We start from the raw sequence: 23,457 nt of genomic DNA, 5'->3' as shown, positions 1-23,457 counted from the left end.
ATAATTCCCGAACAGAGAATTTTGGGCATGACTTCTTTACAAAAGCTTGAAGAAATTCAAGCTAGAGTTAAACAACTCCTGGACCCTACAGACTTACAGGATTGGGTACAAAAGGGACCTGACTTTACTATAAATAATGATTTACCTTATTTCCAAGGGCGCTTATTTCTGCCACACAAGGAATTACAAGAGCTCGTTATTTCTCGTTATCATGATACACTAATAGAGGGGCACCCCGGTATTGCCAAGACGGAAGAAAAGGTGAAACAACAATTCGGGTGGCCTTCTTGGCGAAAAGATGTTAAATCATTTGTGATGTCCTGTGGTGTTTGCGCCCAAAATAAAGGCCAAAAGAAAAGACCAGCCGGTCTCCTTCAACCTTTAGACATTCCGCCAGCACCTTGGCACACCCTGTCATTGGATTTTATTACGGACTTACCTCCTTGTTCAGGATATAACACTATTCTTGTTATTGTGGATTTATTTTCCAAAATGGCCCACTTCATTCCATTGAAAGGTTTACCTTCAGCTTCAGTTCTAGCCAAAGAATTCCTTGAAAATATTGTTCGTTTACATGGATTCCCGTCTGTACTAATCTCAGACCGGGGAAGCCAATTCATTTCCCACTTTTGGCGTAGATGTTGTCAATTGGCACAAATCTATGTAAGATTATCGACTAGTCACCACCCTCAGACCGATGGTCAAACAGAGAGGACGAATCAGACCCTTGAGCAATATTTACGGTGTAGGTTGCAGCAATCTGAAAGTAACTGGAAAGACATTCTTTGGATAGCCGAATATGCATATAATAATTCGGTACACTCTGGAACTGGGCAAAGTCCTTTTTATACTTTATATGGGCATCACCCTCCAACCTCAGACCTCGACTCGCCTCAAGGCCTCGGAATGCCCGCAGTGGACCATCTGCATTCTACAATTACCCAAGCCTTCAAAGAAGCAACTACACATTACAAGCCAAGAGAAAATACAAGAAGAATGCTGACCTGCATCGGAGTGAAGCACCTCAGTACCAGATTGGGGACCAAGTATGGCTGGCTACCAGGCACTTATCGCTCAAGGGACCTCGAACTTTTAATCCAAAATATCTGGGGCGTTACTCCTGAAGTGGGAGAATGGAAGACCAGGCTCCCGTCCTTCACCTCTCGCGCTTGGCCTAGAGGGTCACGGCCCAGACACCCGCCGCGAGAAGAGTTTGTCCATTTACCAGACGACCAGGTACCCTGGTACAGGAACATACGGATGTGTCCACCTGCTTGCCCAACAGCCCGCACTGGCCATGCCGACACCTGCGGCTCGGATCAGCTAGACTAAAAACCACACGTCGTTAGAGATGCCATGACGACCTAGACAACGGGAAGCACATCTGTACAAGTATACACACTTAACATTTCCACACCAATCTACACGAAGAACATACTCAGTGCTCTGACGTAGGCGACAGGCATATTCACGGACGTGCATCTTTATTATTTTTACATAGGCTTTCAGAATGCAGAAACGCAAGATGCATCATGCACTCATCTATAACGCTTGCTCACGCTTCCCTTGAAACCCGTTACCGCCATGAGAGGTATAATGGAAACACGATACTGGTCATGGAAATGTATGCTACTATAATCTAAAGCACCTATGCACCAAACAGACTACTTAAGCACCAGGCCCGAGTAGGCCTCAAACAAGAGCTCCCGTGGGCATTAACAAAGCAAGAGTCAGGTTGCTGATCCTGCAGAAAGAACCCGATGGAGCAACCAGCCAAGGTCGCAATGTTGCAAGCCCACATCCAAGAACAAATCATCAAAGGCACGATGTTGCAACCTCGCACTCCGCGTACCAACGTTAAAGTCATATCTACAAATTAAACCAGACACACAGTGGAAAAGCAATATTAATTGTGCAGAATTCTGCCTCAAACACGGTCCCGCCTCACATGACCAAGCCGAATCTGACGAGATGCCAAAACCCAGGAGAGAAAAGGCGTCTGGGTCCCTCACTACGAGACACAGGCCGAGACACTTGAAAGGCTCAATGGACACCTGCTACAGTGGGAGCGGTCAGCCTTCCACCTATGAATAAATCCTCACATTGTCTGCACGTACCCATATTGAAACATTGTTGCAAACACAGGTACACCGAGAGCTGGGAACAACGGTGGTCCCAGGCTGGGGAGCTCACGGATGCACCAATCAGAACATGGGGCTCTTATCTCAGACGTCAGTAACATTAGCCAATCCTCAGGAGCCTTCATGTAACAATTCTTATGTATCCAATTATAGGGACAACCCAGATATACCACCTGACTACACCTTGTCCACTAATATCATTCTCTATATGTGTACTATACTAACCCTACCACTCAAGTAACCAATTAAGAGTGGCGATAGGTTTTTTGTTAACTTTCTGAAGTGACGCAAGTAGCGCGTCATAATGCAGTAAAAAGGGCCTGCGAGCCCCACGATTATGTGTGTGTCAGGACGAACGCGTACGCTCCTTGACCCATCCCTGCCGTTTGCATAATAAACAGCAGAGTCGCCTTGCTCCTTGTGTGTGTCTCATACTCTATCTCATCTGGGATATACGGGAGGAGTTGGGGCCTCCCTGCCCGGAGGTCTGCGGACGGCCCGGCCGACCCCGGCAGAATTTCCCCCCGACAAGTTGGAGGCACTGCTGAGATCTGTTTAAGATCAACTTTTATTTTTAGTTTTTCCAGGCACTCCCGTTGCGAGGAGGCCCGGCGGCGCGGCCCCCTCTGCCGTTGCCCCCTTCTGAGGACTACAGGACCATCGCGGAGCCGCGAGAAGACCGGACAGCGCAATCCGGATATTGGCCCTCGGGAGCCGGTTGAGAAGTATCCCGCCCGCGGTCGGCGAGTGTCCAGACGTGGTCCAGACGAGGGGAGGTGGCGAGCCGCTTGGAGGGTGCACGCAGTCGAGCGGCCCTGCATCGAGAGAACTTGGTGAGCATGACACGCGCAACAAGCAATGCGAAATTGTGAGGGAGGGGGAGGAAGTAAATAAAGGAGGAGGGAGGTATTGTCCAGATGTGCGGTGAAGGTTTAACTGAGCGTTGCTAATGGAATGAATGGTAGTGAAACGAGTGCGAGAACAGTCGGCTAACGTTACGCGAAAGAGGGGGCGGGGCACGAAAACATCACGTGCAGCCGCTCGTAACAGTCAGCTAACGTTACGCGAAAGAGGGGGCGGGGCACGAAAACATCACGTGCAGCCGCTCGTAAGAAACTGATGGCTTAAAGTGCAACTAAGTGTGAGGGTGGGTGTGTGTGGTTTCCTACGACTTGACATTTATTGATCAATGAGTAGATGAGGTTCCCTATTGTTCGAGCAAGAAACTCGATAGGTAGATGACGTTTCCCTGTGGCCGGTAGCTAGCTACATAGTTGCCCAAAACGGAAGATAATTGGCTGGTTAAGCCCTCCTGTTGAGGGGCGTATCACACGCGAGGCGACGCAGCGTGCGCAGTCCGGTTATATTATTGATGAGATTACCTTGTTCCAGGAGAGACAGGAAGACAGCTGTAGGGTTAGCGGGGTAGATTGCAAGTGTATTTTGAACTTAAAGAACATAACAAGAATATACCAGTAGCTCGAAGAAATCGGTGACGTCACCAGTAGGGATTTAATAGGATATCGCGAGCACAAGGAATTTTGGGTTTGAGAATGGTGGGGAAGAGAAGCATGATAAAGGAGCTGATACGGAGATAAACTATAAACCAGTGGATCGAAAGAAGAAGGGGAAAGGGGCGTGGCTGCGCACGGAGAACGCCGGCCACGGCGAGTGTAAAAGGGGGAGGAGAACGGAGAAACAGGACGACTGTATAAGATCGTCGTAAGGGGTACGCAGCCGCAGGGGGCTGCGTGCGCTTCGGCCGCAGGGGGCTGTAGGGGAAGGAATATAATATAACATCATATTTATTATTATTGCATAATTTGTCAAAGGATTGTCGTAAGTCCCCACACTTGCGGGGCGAGGTAAGCAATACAAGGTTGTACATTATAAACTGCTAGTAAGGGGAAGGGTAAAAAGGGGAGTGCAACTATGTCATACGGGAGAGGGTCGGGAGGGTGGGGGAACACCCTCACTACCCCACTACAGCACATATGCACCACACTGCCACCACATAGGGAGAAGTTAATTAAGTACAGCATAGAGTGGACCCAGGGGACAGACAACAAAATGTTAACACCATGGCCGCCTAATGGTAGTTTCGATCCATATGCCCAACATTCACTACTGAACCATCTGCACAATACATACAAGGGGAAGAAGTTGGCAAACCATGTGGAGGTGTTTAACTTATGGAGGATGTTCCAGGGGTCTCGACCAGGACCAAATGGAATGTTCACTATGGGGGAAACACCGGAAGAAAAGGAGATTAAGAAAGAAGGAACGGGTGGGGAAAAGGAGTGCGAAAGTACAAAGAATACGGGGAAAGAAAGACAGGGAGGAGAAAAGGTTGATAAATCAGACGACATAAAAAAGGAACTGAGCAATGAGATACCCATAACACCGGGAGTGAAAACAGAGGGAGGAGGGTTGTACCCTTTAAGAGAATTAGGAGAAATAGCAGGACAGTTAAGGGCGGCTGAAGGATACTCAAACCCGGCATACAGCCCTCCACCATATGTGGCTCATGGGAAGATTAGAGAAGAGCAGACTGTAGAGATAGGAAACGATGAGTGGATAGCTGCACAGATATTGTTGAAATTACGAGGCTCACTAACTGGAGAAGAAAGGAAGGCGGTAAGGAGAACAAACGAGGATAGTGCCAGAGAGAGTGAAATGAGGGGAGAGGAGCTACTACGGCAGAAGGAAGAGATTTTGGAGGAAAGATTAGCAGAACTAAGGGATGAGCAGAATGAACTGATCAAACAACTTGAGCGGGAGGAAAGAGAGAGAGTGAGGAAAAGGAAAGAAGGTAAGGACGAATTGGAAAAATTAAGGGAACGAAGTGAGGAACAAAAGAGAGAAGCTGAAAGGGTAAAAGGAGCAGCAGATAGGGTATCAAGAGTAGTGCTGAGAGAGAAGAAGAAGGAAGAAGAAGAAAAGGAAAAAGAAATGGAAATATGGAGGAGGAGGATAATATCAGAGGCAACTAAGAAATATGAAGAGGGGAAGGTAATAGAGAGTATAGTAGAAAGAGAAAGGGTGAAATGGGAAAGGAAGAAAGAGGATGAAAGGATATTGGAACAGATGAGCAACGAAGTAATGGAGGAGTTGAAAAGGAAAAGGGAGGAAAATAGTAGGGAAATGGAGGAGAGGAGTGAAGGAGGAAGAGAAGAGAGGGGTTGGGAGAGTGAAAGATGGGGAGATGTATATAAAAGTAGGGAGGTAGCAACGACATCAGCACTAGGGGGGACAGTTGTTAACAACGAAAGGGGAGAAAGAGACCTAATAGATTTGAAAACGGTAACAATAAAAGGAAAAAAGGCAGAGTGGGGGGTGCCATTTATGAATGATTTTTGCAGTGAGGAGGAAGGAGGAGTGGAGAAGGATGGAAGAAAGAGTGAAAGGGAAAGCTTAGATAAACTGTACCTCACTAGAACAAACATAGATTCGCCCTGGATAAGTAGAAGATGGGAGGAGCTGGAGAGAAGTAAGGAGGAAGTGAAAAGAATAGGGGAAACACAAACCAATGAAACCACGCCACCCACATCCCCATCACGCCGCCCTCCCACGTCACTACCTACATGTTCAACCACCGCACGCTCTCTGCAAAGAATAAAGCTCGCACCCTTCATGAACGAACTTACACCCTATGCATGTCGGCTTAGGGACCTCCCTAGTCGCAGGCAAGACAGACAAATAAACATACCCATATTGAACACAGGAAATGATGAAAAAAGGGGAAAGGAAAAAGAGGGAGGTAGGAGCAGAGGTAGTAAGGAAGAATTTGAAGTAGTAAAAGAAATGGGGGAAGAGGAGGGGTGTGAAGACTCAACATTATGGAGCGTAAAGGGTGACACAAGACAGAATTTAATGCCACTGCTGGAGAGAGGAGGGGTTAGACCACAGTATGTACCTTGGAAACATACGGATAAGGAAAATATAAAATGTAGGCTCCCATCACTAAGTGGAGGTGCGGGTAAGTGGATATATGAAATGGAAAAACACACCGCAGGACAGAAACTAGCAGTAGGAGATGTGAAGGGCCTGTTAATATCAATATTAGGGGATAGAGCGGATGACATCTGGAAAAGAGCGGGATTCCATGGGGTAACAATAACGAACACATCGCATGATGGGGCACCATTTGCAAACTGCAGACATGCGCTATGGCAGGCACTGAGAGTGCAGTACCCAGACACATCAGACATAGGAGCCATTACTTCCCGTAAGATGGGTGAAAATGAGGATCCTGTTGATTATATCCAGGATGTTCAAGAGAAGTGGCGCATGGAAACTAGAGAACAATGGGACAAAACACCAGCCATATTTTATCATATACTAGTACAAGGGCTCCCAGAAGGAGTTCAAAAACAACTAAAGAAAGTAGTGGGGATGGAAGCAAAACCATGGCCAGAAATACAACTGACTATAGTACATCACTGCAGAACATGGCAAGGAAAAATGAAACAAAAAGAAGAGGATAGGAAAACAGAAGAGGCCAACTTAGTACAGAAAAAACTTACTAAATACACAATGGAAGGGGCACTAATAACTACGCCCACACCAATGGCCCAAAGCCCAATGCAAGTAGTGGCCGCACAAGATCCCGCACAAATAACGCCTCCACAAGGTGTAATACAGCAAGTGCCGCCTCTGCAATTACACGCACCAAACATGGGAGGAGGGTACCCAATGCAAGGAACTGGGTATTATAGTTATAACAGAGGGAGAGGAGGGTTTATGAGGGGGAGAGGATATGGATATAATACCCAACAACAGGCTGGGGGACTAAGAAATAACTACCCCACAGGGCAACCCATATACCAGGACAACACAGGGAGCTTCCCATGGCAAAACAGGGAACCACCCGTGTGTTGGAGCTGCGGACTATTAGGACACATGTCACGTACATGTAGGGTCAGGCCAGGAACACCAGCATGGAATGAACAAGCACAACCTAGGACATTACAAGAACAGCAGGGCATACAACAACAGCAGACGTCACAAAAAGGGAGTGACCCACAACAACAAACAACACAACAGCCACAAACCTATTCACTGCCACAACAACAAATAACACAGTACCTGCCACCGCCACAACAACAAGTAGCGTTAATACAACCACCACCCCAAAATGAACGAACACAATTGGGTGGGGTGACGGTGTTGGGACACAACCCTTACACAGGGAATGGCCAATCATTGTACCCCCAATAGGACAGCCCACAGACGGCCTTGGTGTGTCCCATCCTGTCAGTAACACCTAATAGTGCGGAGGAACCACGCATAGAGGTAACGATAGGTGACAAAAAATTATCATTTCTTGTTGACACCGGAGCAACCCGGTCTTGCATAAGGGAAGGTAAATTTAAGATGTCAGGCGAAGCCATGAACACCCAAGGATTTTCTGGGGCTAAAGGGTTGGTTCCATTTACTGATAATGTTCCCTTATCTATTGGAGATTATGATCTGTCTGTTCCACTCTTGTATTATAGTGCCTCACCAGTAAATATACTGGGGAGGGACATAATGAACAGGTTGAACATGACGATCTCCTTTACAGAGGATGGCATAATTTGTTCTACTCCAGGGATTAACATGCTCGCAGCACGACAGATTTTGCAAGCATACTGTGGACAGACAGCGATTAGGGCGGAGCCAGTAGATGGCGAGATATTCCAATATGGCACTGACATGGCATTTGCATGGATGCCAGGGATAGAAGGGAAAATATGGAGGAGACCAGCAGCCTATCTATTCCGACCAGAAACACCAGGTAATGAACTAGAAGGGAAGGTGTTTGTAGTGGACATTGAGAGCATTATTGCAACAGCTGATTATGTTGCTGTGCACGCCCAAGATAAAGAAGGGAGAGCATGGAGGGCGGTGATAGCACTAGCAGAAGGATGTAGGCTGACCCAGGTGTCAGATGAAGAGCTGTTCTCAGAAGAAAAGGAAGAAAATGAAATGGTGTTCATGATGAGTGTAGAAATATGGCTAAGAGTGGCTCACAAACAAGTAGCACAGAAAATTGCAATGGCACTTGAGGCACCCGCAGGCACCCCAGTCCCATTTTTTAAGGAGGATATGTCAAAGGTGCCCAAATCATTATGGACTGTTAGCCCTTATGACGTGGGATGCATAAAAAGCATAGGGGGTGTAAGGATAAAATTGAAAAAAGGTGCGATACTACCAAGAGTTAAACAGTACCCATTGTCAAAAGAGGCAGATGAGGGCATATTTGAAACCATAACGGCCCTTATAAACAATGGCATATTGGTCCCCTCAGAATCACCATGTAACACAGCTGTGTACCCGGTGCGCAAGGCTAAAGGGGGGTCTTGGCGCTTCATACAGGACCTCAGACCCTTGAACAACATAGTAGAAGCAGAGTATCCAGTAACAGCAAACCCGGCCACAATATTGTGTGGCATTCCAGCAGAAGCATCACGATTTACAGTGATTGACCTTAAAAATGCTTTCTTCTCAATACCATTACACCCAGACTCACAAGATTTGACAAGCTTCACTTACCGAAATACAAAGTGGAAACATACCAGATTACCACAGGGGTATTGTGAATCACCCTCAATTTTCAATAGAGTAATACAGATGGATTTGGGTAACGTTGAGGTGGAAAGCACAGTGTTACAGTATGTGGATGACATAATAATTTGCAGTACAAACGAAAGTAAATGTAGAGAGGACTCCTTAAAAATGTTGACGATACTGGCAGAAAAGGGGTACAAGGTAGACATGGAAAAGATACAATACTGTCAGGAACAGGTACTTTACATTGGTCAACTGATATCCCAACATGGAAGAAGGATTGCACCACAAAGAGCACAGGCCATCTCAAGCACTCCCGTGCCACAGACTGTGAGAGAACTGCAGCAATTTCTGGGGCTGTGCAACTACTGTAGAGCATGGGTATTTGATTACAGCTCATACATAGGACCCCTGCTTGAGGGTTTGAAGGAAGCAAATAAGGGGGAGAAAAAGTTGGGATGGACTATGGAAATGAGGGAGGCATTTGACGAATTAAAAGACGCGATATCAACTGCTCCAGTACTTGCATCCCCAGACTACGAGCGGCGCTTCTTTATATTTTCACATTGCGACTCAGCAGTGATGAAAGCAGTATTGGCCCAAAAAACTAGCATGGGCTATAAACCAGTAGCATTTTACAGCGGTCACTTAGACCCTATAATGTTAGGACACTTCTCTTGTGAACAAGGTCTTGCTGCAGCTGCTTTTGCAGTAGAAAAAGCATCAGCAATAACTATGGGGTGTCCAACTACACTATTTGTGGAACATGCATTATTTGCGATATTGAATAAACCTAAGTCCACACTAACGACACAGAGGGCATCAGGTTATGAGATTATTTTGTCTAAAGCTGAACTAGCAATTGTTAGATGTAGCACGGTTAACCCTGCAAGGTTCCTAGCAGAAGTAATTGAAGAGGGAGATTACGCCCACGACTGCACCCAAGTAACTGAAATGTACTCATGTGCTAGGAAAGTTGAAGAAAACGCACTAGAGGGAGGTGAGCTTTTGTTTATTGATGGGTCATCAACTATTGATCAAGGAGATGGGATACGAAGGACTGGGGCAGCAGTAGTAAAAATGATGGAGGCGCCGGTGTGTGTGGCTATGAAGTGTGTACAATTACCACAGCATTACTCTGCTCAAGCCGCGGAACTCGTTGCATTAATATTGGCATTAAAGGAAAGTTTTAATAAAAGAGTAACTATATATTCTGACAGTGCATATGTTACATCCACTGTCCACTCAGGGCTATCAAAATGGAGAAGAAGAGGGTTTAGGAGAGCTGATGGCACTCCAGTACAACATGCCCTCTTGTTGGCTGAACTAATTGAAGTAATAAACGACCCCCAAGAATTAGCCCTAGTAAAATGCACCGCACACACCAATGGAGAAGACTACGTCTCAAAAGGAAATGCAGCAGCAGACGCACATGCGAAATATGCTGCATATTTTGGTGAGATATGGAACCCCACAGACTCACAGAGAGGGAGAGGGAGGGGAATAGCTAGGGAGATGTTAATAAGAGAAGGGTACACCCATCTCCCAGCCACACAGATTATGGAACTACAAGCGGCTGCACCAATGGCCGAAAAAGAAGTATGGGTGAAAAGAGGATGCACAATGTCACCAACCGACGCACTATGGCGCCAGGGTGGCACTGGGAAAGTTGTAATACCGTTGACACTGTTAAATACCGCCTTGAGCCAATTACACCACCCTGCCCATACAGGCAAGGAAATAATTGCAGCACGAATTCGAGAAGATTGGTTTTGTCCCGAGTTAACCTCCCATGTGTCAAATTTTATCAGCAATTGCCTAACATGTCAACAGTTTACGGCCGGTCATACTCTAAAAGTGATAAGAGGTACCATACCCCGGCCAGAAGGACCTTTTCGGCACCTTCACATTGACTATGTTGATATGATCAACATCTGTCAAGGCAATAGGTATATGATTGTAGTAGTATGCCCATTTTCTAGATGGATTGAAGCAGGGCCCTGTTCACACCCTGATGCGTTTAGAGCAGCCAAATTCATAGTAAGGGAGGTCTTCCCCAGATGGGGAGTGTGCGAGGTGCTAAGATCAGACAATGGCCCCCATTTCGCAAACGAAATGTTCCAGCATATCACATCCCTGCTGAACATTAAACACAAATTTGCATGTGCATACCACCCACAGGCTAATGGTGTATGTGAACGCCTGAATGGCTTATTGAAGGAGGCAATTGCTAAAATACAACAAACAACAAAGAAAAGTTGGTTGTATTGCCTTCCGTTAGCATTATTTGAGCTTAGAAACAGGCCAGGGTCCGACCACCACCTCACCCCTCACGAAGTGGTAACTGGACGTCAAATGCACCTTCCCCTAACACCAACTTCAAGGGCATTCACCGACCACGAAAGTTCAGCGAATGTGTTAAGTGATGAAATGTATCAATATGTGTCTTCTTTGATTACTAGTGTCGTGTTTGTGTCTCAACAGCTCGAGCGCACACGGGGCGGGTCTACCAGCAATCAAGAAAAAGACGAAAGTACGGAATTGGGAAAGGAGAACTCGTGCAAACTTGCCAAAGGTGACCACGTACTACTTCGCAATTTCAATAGAAAGTGGAACCAGAAGAGGTTCACTGGCCCCCATCTGGTAGAGGACGTATCAACAAGAGCAGTAAAACTAAAGGATAAGCGTGCCTGGAACCACCTACATGACGTAAAGATTTACAAACTGCAGACCCGCCCCAGCGCCAACGACAGGTCCGTTGGAAGAACAGCAACAACATCGCCGACAGCGGAAGAAAGTTCCACCACAGACAACGACCCAATTGTTCCCTCGGAGACAATAACTGACGAAGAAGGGGGTGACCCCCATACTGCCCACCCCATGATCACTCGCTCAAAGAGTAAAAATACTTCCGCCATCTGAGCGCAAACCCCCCCATTGACTGCTAAGTACAGTTGTAACTAAAATTGAAGGACATTGCTTGCACCAATACACATGTAAACACGTGAATGTTCTCTTTTTCTCTCGCACATACAGGAACTGCGTAATATTGTATTGTTAAGAAAAGCTAATTAACAAGTTCAGTGTGCAGGTGTAGATGGTGCTGCCAGACGATAACTACCCAGAAGAATTGTCACACCAATTTGTATACGAAATAAAGAGGCCAACATACTTAAAAAGGAGAAGGGTACGTGTATACTACACAGCCTTCCTCCTGGCCATAGAATATTACATGCCCCACCTCCGCCCATACTTGCCGGTCCTAAGAGACCCATCACTTAGAGTAGCGTGGGAACAGCTCTTCGCCTGGGCACTGAATGACCACTTGATAGGGAGAGCTTAAAGGAAACAAAACTAACATTTAATAACGAGCACTTTTGAGAATTTTTAGGCAGGCAACTGTAACGTCGCAAGAATAAGCTGCCAGGACCGCAGCAAGGTAAGAGCAAAATGCCGGTGAAATTAGCATATGTAATAAAAATAATAGGGATTTTTATGATCACCGGATTCTTGGCTGCCTCTGTCTGGCAGTACAGCTATGCTATTGATTTTATTGCTGCACCCAAACTTAATATACCCCCGTCCCCTGCTGCAACAGGTGTTACGTCAGGTGGTAATAGTAACATTGCACCCAAGCAAAATAGAGTTAAACGCAGCACATACTCAGACAATAAAGGTATTGATAATTATGTACAAGATTCAGCACACGTCACAAACAACATATGGTACCAGCACATGACCCGCATTGGTAAGCAGACAACTGAGGATAGCTGTTACGTTTGCTCATTAATACCATACGCCATGAGCGCTTCACGAACATTTGTTGCCACAGAAATAGATGAAAAAACAGCACAGTGCATAATATATTTGGCCCTGTTCCAAACGAAAGGAAGGTTTCAAGGAACAGTAGTGCACATGACATGGAAGACACGAGACTCATACCCATATGAAAACAACTTCCTCAAGACCTATCTGAGTTATCACAAGACCAGTTTACATGCTGAAGCATTCAGGTACATAACAAGTGGCCCTGCAAAAGGAGAAACAAAGAAGGTAACACTGCAGTATCTACCATGTGATTGGTACGCAACTGAAGTTCCGGGTAAACAAGGATGCTGGGAGAGGCCGCTACTGACGATAACAGGAAAAGTGTACCTGGGCAACAACTGGGAGATAGGAGTGATTGGCAGCAACATGGTAACAAAAGAAACTATCTCAACTATCGAGACACACAATCATCGATGTTGGACGACGTGGATCAAGTATGTACCAATGCTCACGTGGGTAGAAGAAGATGAAGACCCGATAACTATACTACCATTGACTGCGCCTAAAGTATGCTATCAGCATAAAGGAGAGGTGGACGTAGGATATAACACCAATTGTGCAAGCGTGATGGAGTTGCCTGAGGGGGGAGCGGGAACAGCAGTAATAATGGACCATTATTGGGCCTGCGGAGAAAAGGCATATCATACACTGCCTCCCCTGTGGAATGGTGTGTGCACAATGGTACACGTCAATGTACCATCACTAGTGGTACCTAAGAAGCATGTCGATGTGGCGAAATTTCCTAAAATGGATGAAGGGGATAAGAGAAGAAAGAGATCTGCACCACTTCAGAAGGAGCAAGGAAACAGGACCAACAGCAATGATACTGTCCTAAATAGGAGAAAAAGACAAGGAGAGCCATTGACAGGAAATTACCTGTGGGGAAGGTCGGAAACGGAACTAACATCAATACCGCCAGAGCACAGACTATTCAGCAGAGCAGCAATGTTCTTCTCCTCAATAATACATCCGGGACTGCAGGCATACGCAAACGCAAAATGGCTCCAAATAACCAGGTGGGAACTAATGATGACCATCAATTCAACAGTAAATGGGTTCAACGCAATTAAAGAGGAGCTGCGAGCTGTCAGGATGGTAGCACTCCAGAACAGATATGTATTGGACCTTCTCACAGCAATGGAAGGAGGAGTTTGTGCAAAAATAGGACAATCTTGCTGCACGTTCACACCTGCCAACGATGCTGACAATGGTACACTGACAGAAGCAGTTTCACAATTGGCCCAGATGCACTCCAAAATGATGGACGAAAGTAACGGTGTAAACAAGGATAAGAGCTGGTTTTCACTATTATGGTCATGGATGCCATCTTGGCTGTCAGATGGACTGAAAATAATAGTGGGATGTGCTATTTTGGCTGGAGCCACCCTGATCATAATTAGATTTTGGAAGGCCCGGAAGGCACGCACGACTGACGAGTTGCTGGAAATGGTGGGAATGCACCCCTTAATGCCAGCAGATGACGGCCAGCATACAGGTGTGATAATACAAGAAAGGGAGAAGTTGCGCACCCAAATCATCACCAATCATCTAGACCCACCATCAGTGAAGATCGAGAACCCAAGGAACCCCAGGAGCTACATAGGAAGATGGGTATACTGTACTCCTGGAGGAACATGTGAATACATGTATTGGTCATTTGAAGATCATGTGAACCATTATGGACATCTCGGAGGGATAACTAAGATATGGAGAGTAAGAGGAGATAACGAGAAGGATATGTTTGTGGTCGACAAGTCGACCAGAGGGGGGACTGAAGTGGGAGAATGGAAGACCAGGCTCCCGTCCTTCACCTCTCGCGCTTGGCCTAGAGGGTCACGGCCCAGACACCCGCCGCGAGAAGAGTTTGTCCATTTACCAGACGACCAGGTACCCTGGTACAGGAACATACGGATGTGTCCACCTGCTTGCCCAACAGCCCGCACTGGCCATGCCGACACCTGCGGCTCGGATCAGCTAGACTAAAAACCACACGTCGTTAGAGATGCCATGACGACCTAGACAACGGGAAGCACATCTGTACAAGTATACACACTTAACATTTCCACACCAATCTACACGAAGAACATACTCAGTGCTCTGACGTAGGCGACAGGCATATTCACGGACGTGCATCTTTATTATTTTTACATAGGCTTTCAGAATGCAGAAACGCAAGATGCATCATGAACTCATCTATAACGCTTGCATTACGGCCATAATCAATCCAGCGGCCGTTAAACTTGATTTACCAGCTAACATGCAAATTCGCCCTGTTTTTCATGTGCCACTTTTGAAACCAGTGCAACCTGGAACCAGTCTAATCAAGCCTCCAGAACCCATTCAAATAGATGGAGAACCTGAATTCGAGGTGAAGAACATTTTAGATTCAAAGATGTTAAGGTCAAAACTTTTCTATCTAATCGATTGGAAGGGATACGGGCCTCAGGGAGGTCATGGAAACCCAGTGACCATGTACATGCACCTCGATTAATTAAGAAATTCCACCGGATCTTCCCAAACAAACCAAAACCCCCGGAGGGAACAATCTTGGGAGGGGCCCTGGGGGAGAGTGCTGTCATGATGCCTACTCCCGGGAAGCCAGTTCAGGCCCAGCGTCCCCGAAAGCAGACATCATGTCCCCAGGGAGGGACCCAGCAACCCCTTATAGGGGCTCTTTGGACATTGACCTGGCGCCTTTGGCACCAGGCTCATAGAAGGCATCAGTCCTGGCACCATAGGCGCCAGGCTCATTATGGGAGTGCTTGGATGGACTTACCTGATGCAGACCATGCTGCCGGATCCAGACCTCCTTGAGGTCTGAAAGGGACTATTTTACCTATGGGACTATTTTACCACACGGGCGTGGCTGAGGAAGAATACTTACCTGGAACTACTTTGGGGGCTATTTAAACCACGCCCAGACAGAAGCTCACGCTTTGCGTTGTTCTGCATCTAGCAGCTGGACGCTCACCGTGTCTGCTCCTGCATCCTGGCTCCAGCCACGCCCGCCTGCAACCTGGAACACCTGAAAAGGAAGGAAAGGAGAGAAAGGTGAATAATTGAACTTTACCTACCTCCATCCGGAGTCCGGAACCATCACTCCGACGATCCTGAGAAAAGACATTATTTTTAGAAGCGCATCGCATCGCTCGCTGCAGCGCCGCGTTCCACTCACCTTCACGAGGCGCCCTCGGGCTCTTCAGCGACCATTGGCACCATCCGTCGCCTTTCAGCGCCTAAGGAGAAAAAGAGACAAAACAAAGGTGAGCGAAGGAACAGATTGAGGAAGGCCTGATTCTTCCACCTTAAGACTTACCTGATTTTTGTTGGGACAATCTTTCCACACCTCGGGTCGGCGCCGCTTCTTTGGCACTGCTGTACCCCGGCCCCTAAGGGGAAAAAGAGACAAAACAAAGGTGAGCGAAGGAACAGATTGAGGAAGGCCTGATTCTTTGTCCTTAAGACTTACCTGATTATTGATGGGACAATCTTTCCTCACCTCGGGTCGGCGCCGCTTCTTTGGCACTTCCGTACCCCGGCCCCTAAGGGGAAAAAGACACACGCATTAGTGGGTGAAAGCAAGATCACTAAGGGAACCATCCATCAAAAAGACTCACCAGAGTTTACCTTCAGCGAATCCATTCCTCTACGCGGATTCTTCATCCTGCATCTGAAATAGAGAAAAGGACAACGGACAATTAAGGCTTGAACTTTTGCAACTGAATACTTACGGCCTCATATCGGAAAAGTCAAGCGGAGTTGAATACTCACCAAACCCGAGATCCAGTGAAGTAACTGGAAATCAACGCGCCCCTGCATCGGAAGCAGGATGGAGAGCTCGTCCTTTCAGACTCTAAGGTGAGACTCTACGGGGAATCGCGGAGGGGGTTCGAGGAGTGTGAGAGGGGGAAGGGGGGGAATCCGACACATTATCCAGCAGACAGTTAATCCCCTTTTCCATCTACAGAAGGATTCTTCTACGGGCCAGACAGGCGAGGTTTGGGGGTCCGGTGCAGTCCGTCTTCCGAGTCCTGCGCATCACCTTAGAAGAGGTCATAGCCGTCCAGAGCAGGTCGGCGCATCCGTGGGAATCAGGTGAGCGTTACAGAACGCGAAGCCTACCTACAATTTCCCACCCGGGCGCTATGGAGACTTTTGAGACAGACCAGCTGGCCCAGCTATTGGGGGAATTACGGGCTGAAGTTCATTCCGCTCGCCAGGAGACGAATGCCCTCAGGAGAGAGTTAATTGTATCTAAAGAACGAACTGATGATCTTGCCAGACAGCTATTACAAGGTCAGGCTGGTCAAACTCCTTTACCAGGTTCTGGGGGTAATTCCGCCCCAGTGGTTTCAAATAACCTCGTGCAAATTAATCTACATAGAAATATGCCACTGGCCCCACCGGAACGTTTTGCCGGGGACCCCAACAGGTTCGCCGTATTCATGAATCAATGGCGATTGCACTTCCTCTGCAGACCTGGGGCCTTCCCTAACGACCAAACCAAGGTCGCTTTTGTACTATCATATCTCAGCGGCTATGCTGCGGATTGGTCAGTTCCACTGGTTACTCAAGATGACCCAATTCTTCTGAACTTTCAAGCCTTCCAGACAAGCATGGAAATACTTTTTGCGCGGCATTCTCAGGGACAGGCCCTGGACAACGAGCTTCTATCCCTAACACAGGGTAACCTGGACCTCTTAGCCTATATCGCGACCTTCAATAGGTTAATTGTGGAGACTGGATGGCCGGAGGATAAAAGAATCACGTTATTCCATCGAGGTCTACGTGGAGAACTTAAGGATGTCCTGCCCCAGGTCGTAAATCCACCCCAAGACTGCTCTGAATATATAGACTTGGTGGTCCAATTAGATCACAGGCTTCAAAACAGAAAGGCAGATCGGTCCAAGTTTGAGACCCGGGTTTTGGTCAAAACCCATGTTAACCCCAAGGGTCCCGATGTTGCTGAACCTATGGAAATTGGAGGGGTTAAAGGACCTTTAACTCAAAAAGAGCGTGAACGAAGACGGCAAATGCAATTATGCCTTTATTGTGGGGCTTCTGGACACTTTTTACGAGATTGCCCTATAAAACCGTCTAAGAAGGCGGTAGGAGTCGCTGATAAGAACCTGATGGAATCTGAGTCAGGAAATGACCAGGCCCGACAAGCGTAGGGGTCCGCTTGCCGAGCTTAAAAACTAACTCTCTGACCTCGCATTTCATCATGCCAATGGTCCTCGTAAATCCGAAGCAGCCTGGGCGGTTACATGCCATTAAGGCATACATCGATAGTGGGGCTATAGGAAACTATGTGGATCGTGAATTGGCTTCCAGGATCAACCTCCCTCTTTGTCCTAAAACCAGTAAGGATGTCATCACCACAGTGGATGGAACCGAAATCGCCTCTGGGCCGGTAACACACTCCACTACTGAAGTGACATTGTTGGGTCAAGAGGGACATCGGGAGGCAATTGTGTTTGATGTAATCAAGGCTCCGCAATTTCAAGTAATTCTAGGAATCCCTTGGTTGGAAACACATAATCCTCGAATTGACTGGCGAGCAAAGAGGATAACCTTTCCAGATTGTGCACAAACCTGTTATCCAAGAAATCCAAATATTGGCCTAGCTACAGTAACCCCTGTCATTTTGCAAATACCGCCACAATACCAAGAATTTCAAGACGTCTTCCAAAAGGAACAGGCCAACACTCTACCACCTCACAGGTCGTACGATTGCCAGATCGATCTATTGCCCGGTGCACAACTCCCTTGCAGCAGGATTTATGCCCTTACCGAACCCGAGAATCTTCATTTACGACAATATCTAGATCAGTACCTAGCCAATGGTTTTATTCGCCCGTCTAAGTCTCCTGCATCCTCGGCTTTATTCTTCGTGCCTAAAAAAGAAGGTGACCTCAGAACTTGTATTGACTACCGCGCATTGAACCAGATAACTGTTAAAAACCGATACCCTTTGCCTCTGATCCCTGAACTCCTTGACCAGGTGAAGGATGCCTGCATGTACATCAAGTTAGATCCCGGGGGGCCTACCATCTGGTGCGAATAAAGGAAGGCGATGAATGGAAAACTGCCTTCCGCACCAAATATGGGCTATTCCAGTACCAGGTGATGCCTTTCGGATTGTGCAATGCACCGGCTGCCTTCCAATACTTCATGAACAATGTCTTTCTGGAACTCATCGACGTTTGTGTTGTCGTATATATCGATGACATTCTTGTGTACTCCTCTTCAGAATCTGATCATAGAAAACATGTCAGGGCAGTTCTCGAGAAATTGCGCCAACACAAACTATTTGCTAAACTTGAAAAATGTGTTTTCCATGCCACAGAAGTCGAGTTTCTTGGTTTCATCCTGACACCTAAAGGAGTCCGCATGGACTTACGGAAAGTGGATGCTATACTCAAATGGCCATCGCCTAGCTCCATGAAAGGTGTTCAAAGCATGCTTGGCTTTGCCAATTTTTATCGTAGGTTTATCCTGGAATTTTCTCGTGTGGTTCAACCCATCACTGCGCTCTTAAGGAAAAATAAACGTTTCGAATGGTCTGAAGAAGCCGAGCAGGCCTTTCACGAACTAAAAGCTAAATTTACCTCCGCACCTGTATTGAAGCACCCGCGCCCAGATCTCCCTTATGTCGTCGAAACTGACGCATCCAGCCTAGCCATGGGAGCTGTCCTGTCTCAAAGAGATCCCGAAACTAACCAACTGCATCCCGTTGCATTTTGGTCCAGAAAATTCTCGGCACCCGAGGTTAACTACGCAATCACTGACAAAGAACTGTTAGCCATTAAATCCGCCTTTAAAGCCTGGCGGCATTATCTACTTGGCGCTAGACATACCATCACGGTGATCACCGACCACCGGAACTTACAGTATTTAAAGACCGCCAAGGCTCAGTCATCTCAACAGCTCCGTTGGGCTTTGTTTTTTGCGGAATTCGATTTTGTAATCACCTACCGTCCTGGCTGTAAGAATGGCAAAGCGGACGCTCTATCCTGAATAGGAATGGGAGAAACTGATACTAACTCAGAACCTGTACCGATAATTCCCGAACAGAGAATTTTGGGCATGACTTCTTTACAAAAGCTTGAAGACATTCAAGCTAGAGTTAAACAACTCCTGGACCCTACAGACTTACAGGATTGGGTACAAAAGGGATCTGACTTTACTATAAATAATGATTTACCTTATTTCCAAGGGCGCTTATTTCTGCCACACAAGGAATTACAAGAGCTCGTTATTTCTCGTTATCATGATACACTAATAGAGGGGCACCCCGGTATTGCCAAGACGGAAGAAAAGGTGAAACAACAATTCTGGTGGCCTTCTTGGCGAAAAGATGTTAAAACATTTGTGATGTCCTGTGGTGTTTGCGCCCAAAATAAAGGCCAAAAGAAAAGACCAGCCGGTCTCCTTCAACCTTTAGACATTCCGCCAGCACCTTGGCACACCCTGTCATTGGATTTTATTACAGACTTACCTCCTTGTTCAGGATATAACACTATTCTTGTTATTGTGGATTTATTTTCCAAAATGGCCCACTTCATTCCATTGAAAGGTTTACCTTCAGCTTCAGTTCTAGCCAAAGAATTCCTTGAAAATATTGTTCGTTTACATGGATTCCCGTCTGTACTAATCTCAGACCGGGGAAGCCAATTCATTTCCCACTTTTGGCGTAGATGTTGTCAATTGGCACAAATCTATGTAAGATTATCGACTAGTCACCACCCTCAGACCGATGGTCAAACAGAGAGGACGAATCAGACCCTTGAGCAATATTTACGGTGTATGTTGCAGCAATCTGAAAGTAACTGGAAAGACATTCTTTGGATAGCCGAATATGCATATAATAATTCGGTACACTCTGGAACTGGGCAAAGTCCTTTTTATACTTTATATGGGCATCACCCTCCAACCTCAGACCTCGACTCGCCTCAAGGCCTCGGAATGCCCGCAGTGGACCATCCGCATTCTACAATTACCCAAGCCTTCAAAGAAGCAACTACACATTACAAGCCAAGAGAAAATACAAGAAGAATGCTGACCTGCATCGGAGTGAAGCACCTCAGTACCAGATTGGGGACCAAGTATGGCTGGCTACCAGGCACTTATCGCTCAAGGGACCTCGAACTTTTAATCCAAAATATCTGGGGCGTTACTCCATTACGGCCATAATCAATCCAGCGGCCGTTAAACTTGATTTACCAGCTAACATGCAAATTCGCCCTGTTTTTCATGTGCCACTTTTGAAACCAGTGCAACCTGGAACCAGTCTAATCAAGCCTCCAGAACCCATTCAAATAGATGGAGAACCTGAATTCGAGGTGAAGAACATTTTAGATTCAAAGATGTTAAGGTCAAAACTTTTCTATCTAATCGATTGGAAGGGATACGGGCCTCAGGGAGGTCATGGAAACCCAGTGACCATGTACATGCACCTCCATTAATTAAGAAATTCCACCGGATCTTCCCAAACAAACCAAAACCCCCGGAGGGAACAATCTTGGGAGGGGCCCTGGGGGAGAGTGCTGTCATGATGCCTACTCCCGGGAAGCCAGTTCAGGCCCAGCGTCCCCGAAAGCAGACATCATGTCCCCAGGGAGGGACCCAGCAACCCCTTATAGGGGCTCTTTGGACATTGTCCTGGCGCCTTTGGCGCCAGGCTCATAGAAGGCATCAGTCCTGGCACCATAGGCGCCAGGCTCATTATGGGAGTGCTTGGATGGACTTACCTGATGCAGACCATGCTGCCGGATCCAGACCTCCTTGAGGTCTGAAAGGGACTATTTTACCTATGGGACTATTTTACCACACGGGCGTGGCTGAGGAAGAATACTTACCTGGAACTACTTTGGGGGCTATTTAAACCACGCCCAGACAGAAGCTCACGCTTTGCGTTGTTCTGCATCTAGCAGCTGGACGCTCACCGTGTCTGCTCCTGCATCCTGGCTCCAGCCACGCCCGCCTGCAACCTGGAACACCTGAAAAGGAAGGAAAGGAGAGAAAGGTGAATAATTGAACTTTACCTACCTCCATCCGGAGTCCGGAACCATCACTCCGACGATCCTGAGAAAAGACATTATTTTTAGAAGCGCATCGCTCGCTGCAGCGCCGCGTTCCACTCACCTTCACGAGGCGCCCTCGGGCTCTTCAGCGACCATTGGCACCATCCGTCGCCTTTCAGCGCCTAAGGAGAAAAAGAGACAAAACAAAGGTGAGCGAAGGAACAGATTGAGGAAGGCCTGATTCTTCCACCTTAAGACTTACCTGATTTTTGTTGGGACAATCTTTCCACACCTCGGGTCGGCGCCGCTTCTTTGGCACTGCTGTACCCCGGCCCCTAAGGGGAAAAAGAGACAAAACAAAGGTGAGCGAAGGAACAGATTGAGGAAGGCCTGATTCTTTGTCCTTAAGACTTACCTGATTATTGATGGGACAATCTTTCCTCACCTCGGGTCGGCGCCGCTTCTTTGGCACTTCCGTACCCCGGCCCCTAAGGGGAAAAAGACACACGCATTAGTGGGTGAAAGCAAGATCACTAAGGGAACCATCCATCAAAAAGACTCACCAGAGTTTACCTTCAGCGAATCCATTCCTCTACGCGGATTCTTCATCCTGCATCTGAAATAGAGAAAAGGACAACGGACAATTAAGGCTTGAACTTTTGCAACTGAATACTTACGGCCTCATATCGGAAAAGTCAAGCGGAGTTGAATACTCACCAAACCCGAGATCCAGTGAAGTAACTGGAAATCAACGCGCCCCTGCATCGGAAGCAGGATGGAGAGCTCGTCCTTTCAGACTCTAAGGTGAGACTCTACGGGGAATCGCGGAGGGGGTTCGAGGAGTGTGAGGGGGAAGGGGGGGAATCCGACACATTATCCAGCAGACAGTTAATCCCCTTTTCCATCTACAGAAGGATTCTTCTACGGGCCAGACAGGCGAGGTTTGGGGGTCCGGTCCAGTCCGTCTTCCGAGTCCTGCGCATCACCTTAGAAGAGGTCATAGCAGTCCAGAACAGGTCGGCACCTCCGTGGGAATCAGGTGAGTGTTACAGTATATGACTGCTGGGCCAATAGAACATTTGCCATATTTAGATAAAATGAGCCGCGTCTGTGAAATGGCTGAGTCAAGCTTGTTGACAAGCATTTATAAATGCGAATCAACATGCGTAAGGCCTTCAAATAAGAGTCCCAAGTATAGGTAGGTGGGAACAATTTCAACGTTAACATTGTTGACTTTCCAGTCCATTCTCAATCTATGATTTAGTATAGGCGCATAGATCACAATGTTTTTTTAAAGATTAGTAATCAATCCATTCTCATCTAAGTATGCACTTAGAGCAGTTCAAAGAATCTGCAAACCACTAGTAGTTTTTGAGACCAGAACAAGATCATCAGCGTACCATAGGGCCCTGACTACAAGGCCCTTCAATTTGGGCGAGTCTGAACATAAGATAAGGCAGAGTTCACATCGTGGATGTAAAAGTTAAGGAGGGCGGAAGCAAGGATGCAACCCTGCTTCAGCCCTCTATAAGTTGCTATGGCCACAGACAGTAGACCTGCCAATGACAGCCTAACCTTTATTGTAGTGTTAGAATGCAAAGCATAGATGATATCGCACAGGGTGGCAGGGCATTTGGCATTCAATAATTTCAACATCAGTTCGCCTCTTGAAACTGAGTCGAAGGCCGAATGCAGGTCTACAAAGGCAAAATACAGCAAATGCATCAAAAGAAAAACACAAGAAACTGCAGAGGCATGAACAAAAATGACTCAAAACTTTTATTAAGACAGCTGGGACTCTGTAACGAAAGCACAAAAGAGACAGACCCTTTGAAAGCTCAATCCTCAGAAGCTTATCAAGCTACCGAATCAGTGGGACCAGCAGAATGCCAGTGGAAGCCAGTGAGGAC

Source organism: Ambystoma mexicanum, chromosome 10, assembly GCF_040938575.1.
Source record: "Ambystoma mexicanum isolate Mex_15411 chromosome 10, UKY_AmexF1_1, whole genome shotgun sequence".
In the NCBI taxonomy this organism is placed as follows: Eukaryota; Metazoa; Chordata; class Amphibia; order Caudata; family Ambystomatidae; genus Ambystoma; species Ambystoma mexicanum.
Note: the sequence above shows the minus strand (reverse complement) of the source record.